General features: G+C 42.6%; 1 protein-coding gene across 5 annotated transcripts in view; it reads right to left on the bottom strand.

The window, feature by feature from the left end:
• The window catches only part of LOC135310905 (nipped-B-like protein), a 165,757-nt gene that overhangs the window by 129,843 nt on the left and 18,881 nt on the right, over positions 1-17,033 (bottom strand). Inside the window, exon 2 of one of the 5 annotated variants that reach the window (XM_064440023.1) lies at positions 8,790-8,864. The exons of the other annotated variants lie outside the window; for them this stretch is intronic. The gene's annotated coding sequence lies outside the window, so the exon portion shown is untranslated. The remainder of the gene's footprint in view (positions 1-8,789; positions 8,865-17,033) is intronic. 5 annotated transcript variants of the gene reach the window in all.

Below are 17,033 nucleotides of genomic sequence, written 5' to 3'. Positions count from 1 at the left end.
GTTTTTTGTGTGTGTGTTTTTTGGTTTTTTTTTTTTTTTAAGTAAGTCTTTATGCAAAGAGACAAGTAAAAAAAAAATCACAGTAGGTGTCATGCAGGAAAGAAATTGGTCTCCTAAATACAATCTAAGGTGTCTTCAAATGCACATGGCAAGTCTTCTTTTAGAAGAGGAGAATCCATCATAAGGTATAGCGTTCTACTTCTCCTGTCGGTTCATCAAGTTCTACTTGACTTCAAAGTCATCACAATTTCTTTTTATTTTTTTGTTGAAGAATGACATCATAATTGCTGACCATAATCCAGAGGCACCCAGGCTCAGTATGTATGCATCCTTTGCTCTATGCAGGGAAGCAACAATGCAAACTTCATCAGGACAGCAAAGTCACATAGAAAAAGAACAAACAGCAAGCAGAAAAACTATCTACAAAGGCTTGCCATAAGGAGGATAGGGGGAGAATTTGTAAAAGCAAAACAGGAATCAAAGCCACTATTTTAAATTTTAACGTCCCTACTTACTCCATCTAAAACAGGTACTTTGGCTTAAACAGAGTTGATATTTAGTTGGTGAACTACTTGAGTTTCTTAATTGTTTAACAAAATTTAACATGTAATCTGAAGGGAAAGAGGTAACCGTAACTTTTAAAGGATAATTTGAGATTAAAAAAAAAAACAACAACTCAGAAATCCACTGAAATACTTTCCCACAATAAAATGTAATTTGGTAAAAAGCACTGATCACCAATGGTCACTTTAACAGAGCATTGGTTATACTGGCAAACAACAAAACCAAAGATCAAAAACACTCTAGAAAAAGGCAAAGACTTCTGCAGTGTGCATGAGATCTCAGCACACCAAAGACCAAACAAAACGAGAAAGCACTGTGAGAGAAATGCAAAACTCTAATACATAGAAACGCAAGTAAAGATAAAGAATCTCACTGAAGTGTTTGACTAATGATATTGACTCATTTATAATAGTGCCTTTCAAAAAAGGATCTCAGAACTTTTTTCAATTTACAAATTAAAATACAAAATTATTTTGACCCGTGCTCTATGTCAGCTGTTATGTAACAGATACACAATTTCTAATTGCAGATAAATGCAACTTCTCCAGTAATTCTGGTTGGACATACAAGGCATTTAAAAGTTTCAGGTTAATATTACTATCCTTCTGAACACTGAAACAGAACTAGTAACAATCATGAACAGCCAGGATCTTGGTGTAAGATTATTTCTGATACACTGAACCTCTTATCATCGCTTTTCCGTGCAACTGAAATCTTGCTTTTGAAAACCTCTATGAAATGGATGAGAAATCCTTTATTTTTATTATCTACTTAAGTTCAATTTCCCACCAAAGCACCACACTGATTCCGTATCTCATCTGATAAACTATGTCTTATAAGAGGGAAATTAAATGTCTCCTCAGGTTTGATGCTGATCAACTTAGAGTAAACTTCATTCTAGACCCTTCAGGTATCAATTTGCTACCAATTAACAATATGTTAAATCCTTCCATCTTCTGAAGGGATAATCCCCAGGAATCTTCTTTTAATAAATGTCTATCCTAAAAATCACAGCGTTGGCTCCTTCTCTGGGTATGGGTAAAGGAATAAGATATAGTTTAAATGGGTTTTTAAAAAAGTGTCTGTATTAAGTAGTCAAGATAAACAAAAAAAAAAAAAAGAAAAAAAACCACACACCATACCAAATGCCAAGACAAAAAAACCCCAACTATGCATGATTCTCACACTTATTTTACACACTACTTACTGGTTACAGTTGGAATTCTGCCTTAGAAAGCTAAACAAATACTGGCCCATGCAAAATTGAAGACTACAATAGTTCTGTGGTTGTACAGTTTCGTTTGGGTTTTGTTTGTTTTTTAAAGCCAACTACTCAGTAATCCATTATTCCATTTTAAATGATAGCTACAGAGCTTCTGGATGCAAAGGATTACACTGTCAACTGCTGGACTGCTGCTTTGTACTGCCTGTATAGATACTGAGACATTTTCTTTTACCTGTGGACACAACTGAATGTTTTACAAATTATTCTGTGTTTTTTTACATTGATCAGCAATACTTTGCTCAATTTGTAAGAGACTACAGAACTGACCAATAACCAGCATAGACTGATAATTTTGTTTTTCTTCTTTACCAGATTACTGAGGACTAAACAAAAAGCAGTCGAACTTTTAGACCCTGTAACACTGGTTCTCATTTGTCCCTCTTAGCTCCTGCAATTGTTGCAACAACTTCTAAATGTCTGTCCCCTCATCTCAATCTGTGTGGACTGAATTTTGTTTCCATGTAGAATCTCCCTCAAGAAATTACTATCATTACCTTGAGACCGTTTGGTTTAGTTTTGCACACACTACTTTTAAAACATTTCAGTAACTTTAAATAAATTTTAAGTAAACCAGTAACAACATTTAAAAACAGTAACTAATATAACATTTAAAAAAATAATTCAAGTAAACTAGATTTAATCCTCTCAACATCTAAACCTATACATACTACGTGCATGTTGTGGATGATGACAGCCTATATTTTTCATTCTGATAATTTTAAAACTAAAACATTAATTTTGCTTATTTACTGTTTTAAGACCATAACGCATAGGCTACATATTTTACATATGATGAAGTTTACACTAATGATAACTCACACAGTTCTAACTGCCTGATCACAAGTCAAAAGCAAGGAAACTAATGCAACTCAAGGTTTTAAAAGCTGGGAGGAATTTATGCTGGAAAAAATAATGACTAAACTTGCATACTTTGACTACAGAAACATAAGTCACTGGCAATAGAAATTTTCAGTGGGTATCCCAGACAAACTAAAAACTAATGGAAGTAATACTCTAAACTGCTTTGATTATATGTATCAGTAAAATACACAACTTACACGTGTGTCATGGTTTTAGCTGGGATAGAGTTAATTTTCTTCACTCTAGCTGGTATAGTGCTGTGCTTTGAAATTAGCATGGGAAAAAAAAAACAACCTGTTGAGATAACACACAGATGTTTAGGCTGTTGCTGGGTAGCGCTTATACTAGTCAAGGACATGTGCACCCAGCAGAGCATGGGAGGCTAGACAAGAAGCTGGGAGGGGAGGGGGCACAGCTAAGAGAGCGGATTCAAACTGACCAAAGGGATATTCCATATCATGTAACGTCATGCCCAGTATGCTACCTGGGAGGGGCTGGCCAGGGGAGGGAGGGGGCAATCACGACTCAGGGACGGGCAGCGTCGGTCGGCGGGTGGTGAGCGGTTGTATCGTTCGTGTTTCCGTGGTGTTTTTTTTTCCTGTTTTCCCTTTCCCTTCCTTTTCCCTTTTATTATATTAACATTATTGTCATTATTATCATCATCATTTATCATTATCATTTTACTGTAATCATTAAACTGTGCTTATCTCAACCTACAAGTTCTTTTGCTCGTCCGATTCTCTTCCCCATCCCACAGGGGTGGGGGGGGTGAGCGAGCGGCTGCGCGGTGTTCAGTTGCCAGCTGAGGCTGAACCACGAGTCTATTTTTGGCGCCCAACTTGGGGCACAAAGGGTTTGAGATAATAACAGTTGCTGGTCACAGCATTGATTCATCTGCTCGCAGTATTAGTTTGTCCAGTCTTTACCATGCTGATTGTAAAGTACACGTTAAAACTTGCTGTTGGTTTTGTCAGTTGGCTGTGCTCTGCAGTGATTAGAGATATTTTGTCTAGGAGACTTGTTATTAAAACACTGACCTTGACTGTTATCGGTTATTTAGGTTTTGCATGGAAGCCGTTACTGTACTACAGCTACCACCTCATGGAGGCAATTAGCAATTATACCTCCTCCTCTGAGGAGTTTTTTATGGAGGAAATACAGAATGGCACCGTAGCTACCATCTTATGTAATGTCTCCTCCTTCATTACAACAACTTTTCAGTATCTTGAACATCCTTGTGCAGTTAAGATACATCTGTTGATATTGCTTTGGCAGGTGGTATCAGATCTGTCTAAGGTTAGTAAGCAAGTTAAGAATATAATCCAGAGATCTGTCCCAAGGCTCGATAGCTATGCGTGGCAGGGTATGTGAGAAAGTATGGGCAAATGCCTAAGACGGTGGGCACCCCCTGTGGTGTGGGACTTCACCCCCGAACAAGTGCAGAATCCTGAAAAATTAGTAGAACATTTGGAGGAAGTATGTTGTCACCCTGGCAATTCCAGAGAGATACAGATCACTGCCATGTGCTGGGGTCTGGCTTATGCCTATCGAGCCCTATTTAACACTATTCAGTACCCCCAAGGGAAAGAGAAGGGAGCTACTCCAACCCCCGTGACAAGCACTGCGGCCACTCAAACCCCAGTGCCAAGCATTGCAGCTAAACCAGAGGACCAACCTGTGCCAGTATCAGTCGCCCCTATACGCAAGAAGAAATCATGGAAGAGAAGGTCAACTCGTTTAGAAAGAGATTACGATGAACCAGGGCCATCACGAGAAGAGGAGGAGGAAGAGGAACCATGTACACAAGAAACGGAAACTACCCGATCTCTATCCTTGAGTGAGTTGCGGGATATACGGAAAGATTTTGGGCGTCATTCAGGTGAGCACGTTATCACCTGGCTGCTCCAATGCTAGGATAATGGGGCCAGTAGTTTGGAATTAGAGGGGAAGGAAGCCAAACAACTGGGATCCCTCTCTAGGGAAGGGGGCATTGATAAAGCAATTGGAAAAGGAACACAAGCCCTCAGCCTCTGGAGGCGACTCCTGTCCGCAGTGAGATCCATAATGCTTTGGAACAAGGTGGAGCTCCCCAACACCTACAATACATTGATGACATCATTGTGCGGGGCAATACAGCAGAAGAAGTTTTTGAGAAAGGAAAGGAAATAGTTCAAATCCTCCTGAAAGCTGGTTTTGCCATAAAACAAAGTAAAGTTAAGGGACCTGCACGAGAAATCCAGTTCTTGGGAATAAAATGGCAAGATGGTCGTCGTCAGATCCCCATGGATGTGATCAACAAGATAGCAGCCATGTCTCCACCAACCAGCAAAAAGGAAACACAAGCTTTCTTGGGCATTGTAGCTTTTTGGAGAATGCATATTCCACACTACAGTCTGATTGTAAGACCTCTCTATCAAGTGACCCAGAAAAAGAATGATTTCAAAAGTTCTTTTGCTCGTCCGATTCTCTTCCCCATCCCACGGGGGGGGGGGGTGTGTGAGCGAGCGGCTGCGTGGTGTTCAGTTGCCAGCTGAGGCTGAACCACGACAATGTGCTATCCAGATGGTAACATTATTGCAATTTAAATATTCCAAGATAACTAAAAAAAAATATTTCAATAATATAGTGCAGCATTATCATGTTGGAAGTGAAAACACAACACAGCATTTCCGATTCTACCTTACATGACAGCTAAAGTAGATTTAAACCATTGATGGCACAGATAACGACAGCGGTGAGCATCTACCAGTGATTCTTGAAGATTTTTAATGTGAGGGGAGCCACTGTTGGAAAATCCAGAGTTTTTTAAGTCAACTATTGTACTCCTCCATTGCACAGTCAACTCATCTGCCAACCTTTACCTTGCAAGTGCCACAAAATTCATTCTTGCTCAAGCTGAGTCTGGGAAGTTTTCAACATCATGAAAAACTGAAGCACTTGCTTTTTGCAACAAACGTTACAACAGAGTAGGAGAGAAAAGGAAGTCAAGGTACTTTGCCTTATAAATTACCCTTTGCTACCAATGAAAACTGATAGCCACTTCCACAGATATTAAAAAAATATAAATCCATTCTCCCTTACAATTTTAACAACCACTCAAGAGTTTAATGCAAAAAGCCTCATCAAGATGGGCAGAACTCTGTACATTTAAAAAGTAAGAAAAATTAAAATTAATGTCTTCATAATTCAGGTCAGAAATGTTTCTCCATTATAGACTCAATTTTATTACAGACTAGAAGGGATTTTTTTAGATTTTAGAAAGAAAGCACATGAGAATTTAAAAATTGTATTTCAGCTCTGCAAAACTGTTTCAGCTTGGGGGTGGGGAATTGTTTTGCTATTTAAGTGTATCTCCTGGTAACAAAGTAGCCTAAAATTGCAAGGTTTGCCCTCTCAAACTGGTTTCCCAGTATTGCCAGAACAGTTTTAAACCAATTAATGCTTAAGCCTATAGTCTGAGAATTCTGGCACACTTCATAGAGTCCAAATACTTTGCCAGTGATTGAAAGAAGCAAGGCATTATCATCAGAAGCTCTAGATATGACCTAAGACACTTTCTCTGCTTGTCTCCCTGGTACAGGGAAATACAAAGAACAATACAAGCTGTTCCACATTGTCATGGTTTTGGCTGGGACAGAGTTAATTCTCTTCCTAGCAGCTGGCATAGTGCTGTGCTTTGGACTTAGTATGAAAACGATGTTGATAACACACTGATGTTTTAGTTTTTGCTGGGTAGTGCTTGTACTAGTCAAGGACTTTTCTAGCTTCCCATGCTCTGCCAGGTGCACAAGAAGCTGGGAGGGGAGGGGGCACAGCTAAGAGACTGGATTCAAACTGGCCAAAGGGATATTCCATATCATGTAACATCATGCCCAGTATGTTAACTGGGGGGATTTGGCCAGGGGAAGCAGCGATCACGGCTCGGGGACTGGCAGTGTTGGTCAGCAGGTGGTGAGCAGTTGTATCACTTTTTGGTTTGTTTGGTTTGGTTTCCCCCCTGGGTTTCACCTCTCTCTCGTTATTTTCCTTTTCATTATATTGTTATTACTGTTTTATTTTAAAGTGTTCTTATCTCAACCCATGAGTTTTCTTACTTTTGCCCTTCTGATTCTCTCCCCATCCCACTGGGGTGGGGGAGGTGAGCAAGCAGCTGTGTGGGGCTCATTTGCTAACTGGGGCTAAAGCACAACAGCTGGCAGCAGAACTAAGGAAAAACTTGTTTCATGCAGCTTTGTATCCTACCTTCACAGTAACTTAAACATCACCCTTTAACCCTTATCTATCTAGATGTACTATATATAGACACACAACATCCTACTCCTAATTCAGTGGTACATGAATGCTGGTCAATGCTATAAAGTGAAGTTATGACCGATTTTATTCTAAGATAACATGGCAGGGGAGGACTAATTAGGGCTTATACCACATTCAGCCAGGACAGTCTTCATGAAGCCTGCAATAACAAATTGTCTTAAAACTTAAGAGTTGCACTCCTCTTCCAGATACAGCTGATACTGGCAGAGAAAGTTCAGAATTTGGTACAACTGTGCTTCTTTCTGTAAGAAAGCAAGCTAAGGAATCACATAGCACTCACGATCTTATGAAGCATTTATCAGTAGATAGGGAAATACTACAGAAAGTGACATATGACAGTCAGCAAATTGAACATACCAGCAATTTAACTCAGAGTTAGAGGTGACTTATCAAATCCCCGATTCAAAAGAACAGGGCTCACAATGAAATGCTGTTGCAATTTAGCAAGTCATGAAAATGAAGGTGATATAACAGTAACCTAGAATGTTAAAGTATAATCAAAGTCTCATTCAACCCCTATTAATTTGTATCTTTACTTCACTGATACAACTGAAACTGCATGAGCTTCTAAATTTTGCTAAACCTAGAAATTTTGTTTTACATCAATTTTATAAACTTCAAGAACTTAAATATTAATCTTTCTATAACTGCCAGACTTAAAAGGTTTTCTTCCAAAGCAGTTCAAAATAATTTCCAACTAATCAAAAAACTTATGGGGGAGGGAAGCATAACAGCAGCAGTTAGTACTTGAAAGTTTTCATGCTTTTTCTACTGTCAGGAACAGAAATTGTCTGAACCACTTCTAGTCAGCAGTACACAAAGTGAGTAATACTATCTGAAACTTTCATTATACTAACACCAAGTAAAGAATAATGATACAGCCAAGTATCATGATGCTATTCACTCTATTTAGTAATTTGTTGGGATAGGGGAATTGGAGAAGTGCCTTCCACTCCCCAGCTGAGGAGCTCTGACCTTGCTGGGGAAGGAAGGGAAGATTCATAGGGCTGCAGTCCAAGGTGGCAATAAAACTTGTATTCTCTGATTTTCAGAGAATACAGTTTTCTCTATAACCAATGCATTATTTAGCTCCCAGAATTTGGACTAAAATCATAGTAAATAATGGGGCTCCAAATTGGGCTAGAAAGACCGTGGTTCCTTTTTTGGCTATCAGTTCATTTGCTATGTGATTTTGACCTAGTCAAATTCACCTCTTGGTGCCTCAATTTTTCTTCTGTCTTTATCCCTTTTGTCTACATTTCTTCAAATTTGAAGAGAAAAGGAATGGTACACCTGCTCAAAGCACTTCTGCCATAAGTTAAACAGGAAACAAAGAACACAACTCCTCAGCCTCCCTTATCCCCTCCACACGCTTACATTTCTAAAACCTATCAAACATGGTCATTCACAAAAGCATTCACAAACAAACTTCCCCTCTGTGAAGTCATGAGGACAGACTAAAACTATTTTGGGCTAGAAATGAAACAGACAAGCCTATTCCTTTGAAACAAAGGAATGCACCTTAGCAACAGAAATAGTTTTAGTAAAGAGAACAAATAATAAAATATGCATTTAGAAAGTAAGCTTTCCAAAACAGGTTCTTTACTTTTTTTGTATATCACATAGCACAATATCATTCTCATACCTCAAACAAATAGCTCCTATAGCAGTATGACTACAATCAACATGACCATTTACCATGTTCATTTCAAAGAAAAAGCAACATGCAAAGCAAATATGTTTGCCTTTTCAAGTGTCCACTTACAACCACAGCATCCAATCAGGTTCTTCCTTTCAAGCACACAACTTCTTTAGGTTCTGCATTACACTCCCACAAATCCTTCAATAAAAACAGTTCAACACTATAAATGTTTGTTTCATTTCCACCTTAAGATATGAAAAACCTTAATCCTATTAGCACCAATGGATTTACATATGAATCATAATGTTCCAACTGAGCGAAGTGAGTGGGACAAATTAATCTCACCTTCTAGTAATAGCAATGACTCTACATTCCCAACAGGAAAAAAAGAACAGAAACTTTAGCTATCAGTGTAAAAATGTGATGTTCAGAATACACTTTAGAAAGTCATCTGAATAAATTAGATAATTTATAAAGCTCCTTTTCAAAGAGAGGTACAGTCTAAAACTAGCAGGAGCTGGAAGTGTAACAGTAATTCCCTGACACTGAATATGGCTAAATGTAGCTGTTGTGTAAAGTAATTTTCAGGTTCTTATAACTTATATTATTTACAGATTTTTCTCTTTTTCACATTAAATACATACGACATTATTAAACAATTTATCACACCCTCATCAATAATATCACAAAATTTATTTAAAGCATTTAGTAATTTGATCAACTTTTCTTCCTTAACTAGTTAAGCATTTTGCCTTCATCATTCTTATTGCAAGGTAATTCTAGTATCTCATTCTTTTGCATTTTAGAGCTTCAAATCAATTTCCAGACTAAAATTATTCAGAGTCATCTTATATTCCCTTTTTCTTCCATCATTTTTGCCTTTAAGTCCTTTCCTTTCCAGATGTGAACCCTTCCAGAATATTTAGGGAGCTCATTAGTACCACCCCTCAGCAACCCACTAAAGATGGAGCTTACAGATGCAGTTTACAGATCAGGAGTATCACTTCAAAAAAAAAAAAAGAAAAAAAGAAAAAAACACCACCAAAACAAAAAAACTACCACAAACAACATAACCCACAAAAAACCAAACAACATGGTCACAACTTTAGAAATGGAACAACGGAGAAGAAAAGCTTGGGAATTGTTGAAGGAATAGGTAAAATATTAGAGTATCACTCTGAGCTAGCTAGACATGAGCCAGCTGTAGCCCAGAAGCCATTTAAACAAATTAGTTCAGACTGCTGCACTGAGAGTTATCCTGAGACTCTCCTCTTAGAAGTTTTCACATAAATTTTCCCAAATATGTTACTAACATCTCTATTTGATAGCACCTGATTTTTTTTTCCTGAGCACAAAAGGAACCATGCACAGATGCAATCTCAATGCATATATATACTGTGATACTTGAATATCTTTACACAGACATACCTTTCCTGATGGATTCAAAAACTGCATATGCTTTTTTTCACAGAATCATAGAACGGTTAAGGTTGGAAGGGACCTTTAGAGATCATCTAGTCCAACCCCCCTGCAATGAGCAGGGACATCTTCAACAAGATCAGGTTGCTCAGAGCCCCATCCATCCTGACCTTGAATTTTTACAGGAATGGGGCCTCCGCAATATCTCTGGACAACCCGGTCCAGCACTTCATCACCCTCACTGTAAAAAATTTTTTCCTTATATCCAGTCTACATCTGCCCTCCTTTAGTTTAAAACCATCACCCCTTGTCCTGTCACAACAGGCCTTGCTAAAGAGATTGTCCCCATCCTTCCTATAGTCCCCCTTTAAGTACTGAAAGGCCACTATAAGGTCTCCCTGCAGCCTGCTCTTCTCCAGGCTGAACAACCCCAACTCTCTCAGCCTTTTTTTCATAGGGGAGGTGCTCCAGTCCTCAGATGATTTTTGTGGCCCTCCTCTGGACCTGCTCCAACAGTTCTATGTCCTTCCTCTGTTGAGGCCTCCAGAGCTGGACACAGTACTCCAGGTAGGGTCTCACCAGAGCAGAGTAGAGGGGCAGAATCACCTCCCTCAACCTGCTGGCTGTGCTTCTTTGGATGCAGCCCAGGATACAGTTGGCTTTCTGGGCTGCAAGTGCACATTGCTGGCTCGTGTCCAGCTTCTCATCCACCAGTACCCCCCAAGTCCTTCTCCGCAGGGCTGCTCTCAATCCCTTCATCCTCCAGCCTATACTGAAATTGGGGGTTGCCCCAACCCAGGTGCAGGACCTCGTACTTGGCCTTGTTGAACCCCATGAGGTTCACAGAGGCCCACCTCTCCAGCTTGTCTAGGTCTCTCTGGATGACATCCCATCCTTCTGGCGTGTCAACTGCACCGCTCAGCTTGGTGTCATCTGCAAACTTGCTGAGGGTGCACTCGATCCCACTATGTCATTGATGAAGATATTAAACAGCACTGGTCCCAGTATGGACCCCTGAAGGGCACCACTCGTCGCCAGTCTCCATTTGGACATTGAGCCACTGACCACTACCCTCTGGATGCAGCCATCCAGCCAGTTCCTTATCCACCGAACAGTCCACCCATCAACTCTCCCCCGTTTAGAGAGAAGGATGTTGTGGAGGACCATGTCAAAGGCCTTACAGAAGCCCAGATAGATGACATCCATAACTCTTCCCTTGTCCACTGATGCAGTCACTCCATTATAGAAGGCCACTAGGTTGGTCAGGCAGGACTTGCCCTTGGTGAAGCCATGCTGGCTGTCTTGAATCATCTCCCTGTCCTCCATGTGCCTTAGCATAGCTTCTAGGAGGATCTGTTCCACGATCTTCCCAGGCACAGAGGTGAGGATGACAGGTTGGTAGTTCCCCAGGTCCTCCCCTCTACCCTTCTTAAAGATGGGCACAATGTTTCCCTTCTTCCAGTCCCCAGGGACTTCACCTGACCGCCATGACTTCTCAAATATCATGGAGAGTGGCTTAGCGACTACATCAGCCAATTCCCTCAGGACTCTGAGATACATCTCATCAGGTCCCTTAGACTTGTATATGTTTAGGTTCCTCAGATGGTCATGAACCTGTGTGCTGGTTTTTTCTGAGAAGGGGTTAATTCTCCTCACTATGGGGGGTCAGCTACCTTTCCAGCTTCCCGAGCTCTGCCACGTGGTGTGGGGCTGGGAGGGGCAGAGCCATGACTAAGCAACTTAAGAATATCACCCAGAAATCTGCCCCAAGGCTTGATAGTTACAAGTGACAGGGCATGTGGGAGAGCATGGGCAAATACCTAGGGCAGTGGGCACCCCCAGTGTTTTGGAGTTTCACCCCCGAACAAGTGCAGAATCCTGAAAAACTAGTAGAATATTTAGAGAAAGTATGTTGTTACCCTGGGAACTCCAGAGAGACACAGATAACTGCAACATGCTGGGGCCTGGCCCATACATAAAGAGCCCTGCTCAAGAGTATTCAGTGCTCCCAAGGGGAAGAGAAGGTCTCTGGATTGAAAGGCAAAGTGACTGGCACTGCGGCCACTCAAACCCCCACGACAAGTACTCGAGCTGGCTCAGAGAATCAACCCGTACCAGTATCAGCTGCCCCCATACACAAGACCAAATATTGGAAGCGGACGTCAACTCATTTAGAACAGGATGATGAAGCAGCAGGGCCATCACGGGGAGAAGAGGAAGAAGTCATAAATGAAATAGAGACCACCTGATCCCTGTCCTTGAGTGAGCTGCGAGATATGCGAAAAGATTTCAGCCGTCGTTCACGTGAGCACATTGTCACCTGGCTGCTCCGATGCTGGGATAACTGGGCCAGTAGCCTGGAATTAGAGGGAGAAGAAGCCAAACAACTGGGATCCCTTTCTGAGGAACGGGGTGTTGACAAAGCAATTGCGAAAAAAACACAAGCCCTCAGCCTCTGGAAACGACTCCTGTCCGGAGTGAAGGAAAGGTATCCCTTTAAAGAAGATGTTACATATCGCCCAGGAAAATGGACAACTATGGAGCTTGAGGTCATTTATGGTGACCTGGACGATCAACGGTCATCCAAAGATCCAGATGAAGCTGACTGCACACTACCCATGTGGCAGAAGTTTGTACGGAGCGCACCATCTTCGCCTGCAAACTCATTGGCAGTAATGTCCTGGAAAGATGACGAGACACCAATGGTGGTGGAGGTGACTGATAGACTCCGGGATTACGACACAAATATCTCTTCCTCGCTAGTCTCTGCTGTGGAGAAACTATCCCAAGAGGTCCAGTACTTAGGAATCAAATGGCAATATGGTCGTCGTCAGATTCCAATGGATGTGATCAACAAAACAGCAGCCATGTCTCCACCAACTAGCAAAAATGAAACACAAGCGTTTTTAGGGGTTGTGGGTTTTTGGAGAATGCATATTTCAAATTACAGAATGATTCTAAGCCCTCTCTATCAAGTGACCCAGAAGAAGAATGATTTCAAATGGGGCCCTGAGCAACAACAAGCCTTTGAGCAGATTAAACAGGAAATAGTTCATGCAGTAGCTCTTGGGCCAGTCCGGGCAGGACAAGATATTAAAAATGTACTCTACACTGCAGCCAGGGAGAATGGTCCTACCTAGAGTCTCTGGCAGAAAGCACATGGGGAGACCCGAGTTCGACCCCTAGGTTTATGGTGTCGGGGATACAGAGGGTCCAAGGCCCGCTATACTCCAACTGAAAAAGAGATATTGGCAGCATATGAAGGGGTTCAAGCTGCTTCAGAAGTGGCTGGTACTGAGGCACAGTTGCTCCTGGCACCCCGACTACCAGTGCTGGGCTGGACGTTCAAAGGAAACGTCCTCTCTACACATCATGCAACTGATGCTACGTGGAGTAAATGGGTTGCACTGATCACCCAGCGGGCTCGAGTAGGAAACCCCAGTCGCCCAGGAATCTTGGAAGTGATCATGGACTGGCCAGAAGGCAAAGACTTTGGAATATCACCAGAGGAGGAGGTGACACGTGCTGCAGAAGCCCCACTGTATAACACACTGCCAGAAAAGGAGAAGAAATACGTCCCATTCACTGACAGATCCTGTCGTCTGCTGGGAAAGCACCGGAGATGGAAGGCTGCTCTATAGAGCCCTATTTTAAAAGTCACAGAAACTGCTGAAGGAGAAGGTGAATGGAGCCAGTTTGCAGAGGTAAAGGCCATCCAGCTGGCCTTAGACGTTGCTGAACGGGAAAAGTGGCCAGTGCTCGCTCTCTATACTGACTCCTGGATGGTGGCAAATGCCCTGTGGGGCTTCGTTACAGCAATGGAAGCAGACCAAAAGGCAGTGCAGAGGCAAAACCATCTGGGCTGCCACAACGTGGCAAGATATTGCTGCCCGGGTAGAGAACCTGGTTGTGAAAGTACGTCATGTGGATGCTCACGTCCCCAAGAGTCGGGCCACTGAAGAACATCGGAACAACCAGCAGGTGGATCAGGCTGCTAAGACTGAAGTGGCTGAGGTGGATCTGGACTGGCAACATAAGGGTGAACTATTTCTAGCTCGGTGGGCCCATGACGCCTCAGGCCATCAAGGGAGAGAGGCAACATACAGGTGGGCTCGTGATCGAGGGGTGGACTTGACCATGGACGTTATTGCACAGGTTATCCACGAATGTGACACATGCGCTGCAATCAAGCAAGCGAAGCGGGTAAAGCCTCTGTGGTATGGGGGACGATGGCTGAAATATAAATATGGGGAGGCCTGGCAAATTGACTATATCACACTCCCACAAACCCGTCAAGGCAAGCGCCATGTGCTTACAATGGTGGAAGCAACCACCAGCTGGCTGGAAACGTATCCTGTCCCCCACGCCACTGCCCGTAACAGTATCCTGGGTCTTGAATAACAAGTCCTGTGGCGACATGGCACCCCAGAGAGAATTGAGTCAGACAACGGGACTCATTTCCGAAACAGCCTCATAGACACCTGGGCCAAAGAGCATGGCATTGAGTGGGTGTATCACATCCCCTATCACGCACCAGTCTCCAGGGAAAACTGAACGGTACAATGGACTGTTAAAAACTATGCTGAGAGCAATAGGGGGGTGGAACATTCAAGCACTGGGATACACATTTAGCAAAAGCCACCTGGTTAGTCAACACGAGGGGATCTGCCATTCAAGCTGGCCCTGCCCAGTCAGAAATCCTACGTACTGTGGAAGGGGACAGAGTCCCTGTAGTGCACATAAAAAATATGTTGGGCAAGACAGTGTGGGTTATTCCTGCTTCAGGCAAAGGCAAACCCATTCGTGGGATTGTTTTTGCTCGAGGACCTGGGTGCACTTGGTGAGTGATGCAGGAGGATGGAGAAATCCCATGTGTGCCTCAAGGGGATTTGATTTTGGGCGAAAACAGTCAATGAACTGAATGGCACAATGTGAACTGCTATATAATATTGTGTGTCACCTCTGTGTTGTATCAATGATATCAGAGCACAAGCCTCCCAACCCATGGAAGATAGACTGTGAAACAAGCCAAGTGCAGCAGTGATGGAACGATGACTGACTCGGTATGCAGCAACCCAACGCCACACACACCACCTCTCCCACCCTGAAAGACTGATACGGCAGATGGAGCTCAGAGTCATGGACTGGGTGAACTCAATGGACATGTTAATGGACATTTTACAGGGAAGGCCCATAAACTAAGGGCATAAACTAAGGTTGTATTGGATGGTATGGGACCTGGGCATGGTGTAAATGGTATGGAATAAGGGGTGGAGAATGTGCTGGTTTTGGCTGAGAAGGGGTTAATTCTCCTCACCATGGGGGGTCGGCTACCTTTCCAGCTTCCTGGGGTCTGCCGTGTGGTGGGGGGGGCTGGGAGGGGCAGGGCCATGGTGGGGGCGGCTGTCCCTGATTGGCCAATGGCATGTTCATTCCATACCATGTGACACCATGACCAGTATATTAAGGGGGGTCAGGTTGCGGCTCAGGGGCGGCACGCCTGTCGGGTCGGCGGGCGGTGAGCGGCTGCGTTGCGTGCAGTTTGTTTTGGCGGTTCGTTCCACTCCCCCCCCCCACCCCCCAGGGCTTTGCACCTCTCGTTTTTCTCCTTTACACTGCATTTCTGTTGTTGTTTCTTTTCATTTTAATTATTAAACTGTTCTTATCCCAGCCCACGACCGTTACCCTTCTGATTCTCTCCCCCATCTACCGGTGGGGGAGTGACCTGCCGGCTAAACCACAACCTCATCTTCCCTTACAGTGGGAGGGGCTTCACCCCCCTGGACTCCATCCTGTGGTCCATCAACTCGGGAGGGGTGAGGAGAGAGGTTACCAGTGAAGACTGAGGCAAAGAAGTTGTTGAGTACCTCAGCCTTCCCCTCATCTGTTGATACTAGGCCACCATTCTTGTTCATTGCGGGGTGTGGGGGTGCTATGCTTTCTTTAGCCTTCCTTTTCTGCTTGACGTACCTGTAGAAGCTGCTCTTGTTATTCTTTGCATCCCTTGCCAAATTCAGCTCCAGCCATGCCTTGGCCCTCCTGACCCCATCCCTACACAACTGGGCAGTGTCCCTATACTCTTCCCAGGATACCTGTCCCTGCTGCTTCTGTCTGTGCAGTTCCTTCTTACTCTTCAGTTTGACCAGCATGTCTCAACTCAGCCATGTTCTTTAGAAAAGATCAAAATATATTCTTTAAATATCACTACTGTGAAAGCACACTGAATTTATACTATACAACAGCATCTATCTCCAAAAAAAAAAAAAAAAAAAAGCAAGCCGTCCATAGGAACAGGAGACAAAGAATAAAATCTTATAGTAACTGAACTTGTAGTTACGATTGCTTTGAGTAACACCCTGTAGAAAACACCTCTGCACAGGACACTTTAGTACAATTATTTCCGCTCTTTCTTTCATCATTTAAACATAGAATTTCAAAAACTGGATATGCAAATACAGAAAATTAGCTACAGAAATTTGAAAATACATTTTAAAAGCTACCTTTTAAATGTTTCAGATTAAGATGTTTATCTAATTTCATCAAATCCATGAGAGGTACCATATAAGTCATCTTACACAGGAGAAAAACTGCCAGGTATTGTGCTTAAATCAAACTATATGTTCATATTTGGGTTTTAGTGAATATGTCATCCAAGTAAGATTTAACTGGTCCAGTATTTTAACACTGCTTTCCCTCAATAACACCTGTTGCTACACAAGTATAGATAATAGAATCATAGAATCACTAAGGTTGGAAAAGACCTCTAGGATCATCAAGTCCAACCATCAACCCAACACTACCATGTCTCCAAAACCATGCCCTGAAATGCCACGTCTACACGTTTTTTAAGTACTTCCAGGGATGGTGACTCCACCACCTCTCTGGGCAGCCTGTTCCAATGCCTGACCACTCTTTCAGTAAAGAAATTTTTCCTCATATCCAATCTAA

This window comes from Phalacrocorax carbo, assembly GCF_963921805.1.
Source record: "Phalacrocorax carbo chromosome W unlocalized genomic scaffold, bPhaCar2.1 SUPER_W_unloc_7, whole genome shotgun sequence".
NCBI classification, from domain to species: Eukaryota; Metazoa; Chordata; class Aves; order Suliformes; family Phalacrocoracidae; genus Phalacrocorax; species Phalacrocorax carbo.
This window is presented reverse-complemented; position numbering and strand designations above follow the sequence as displayed.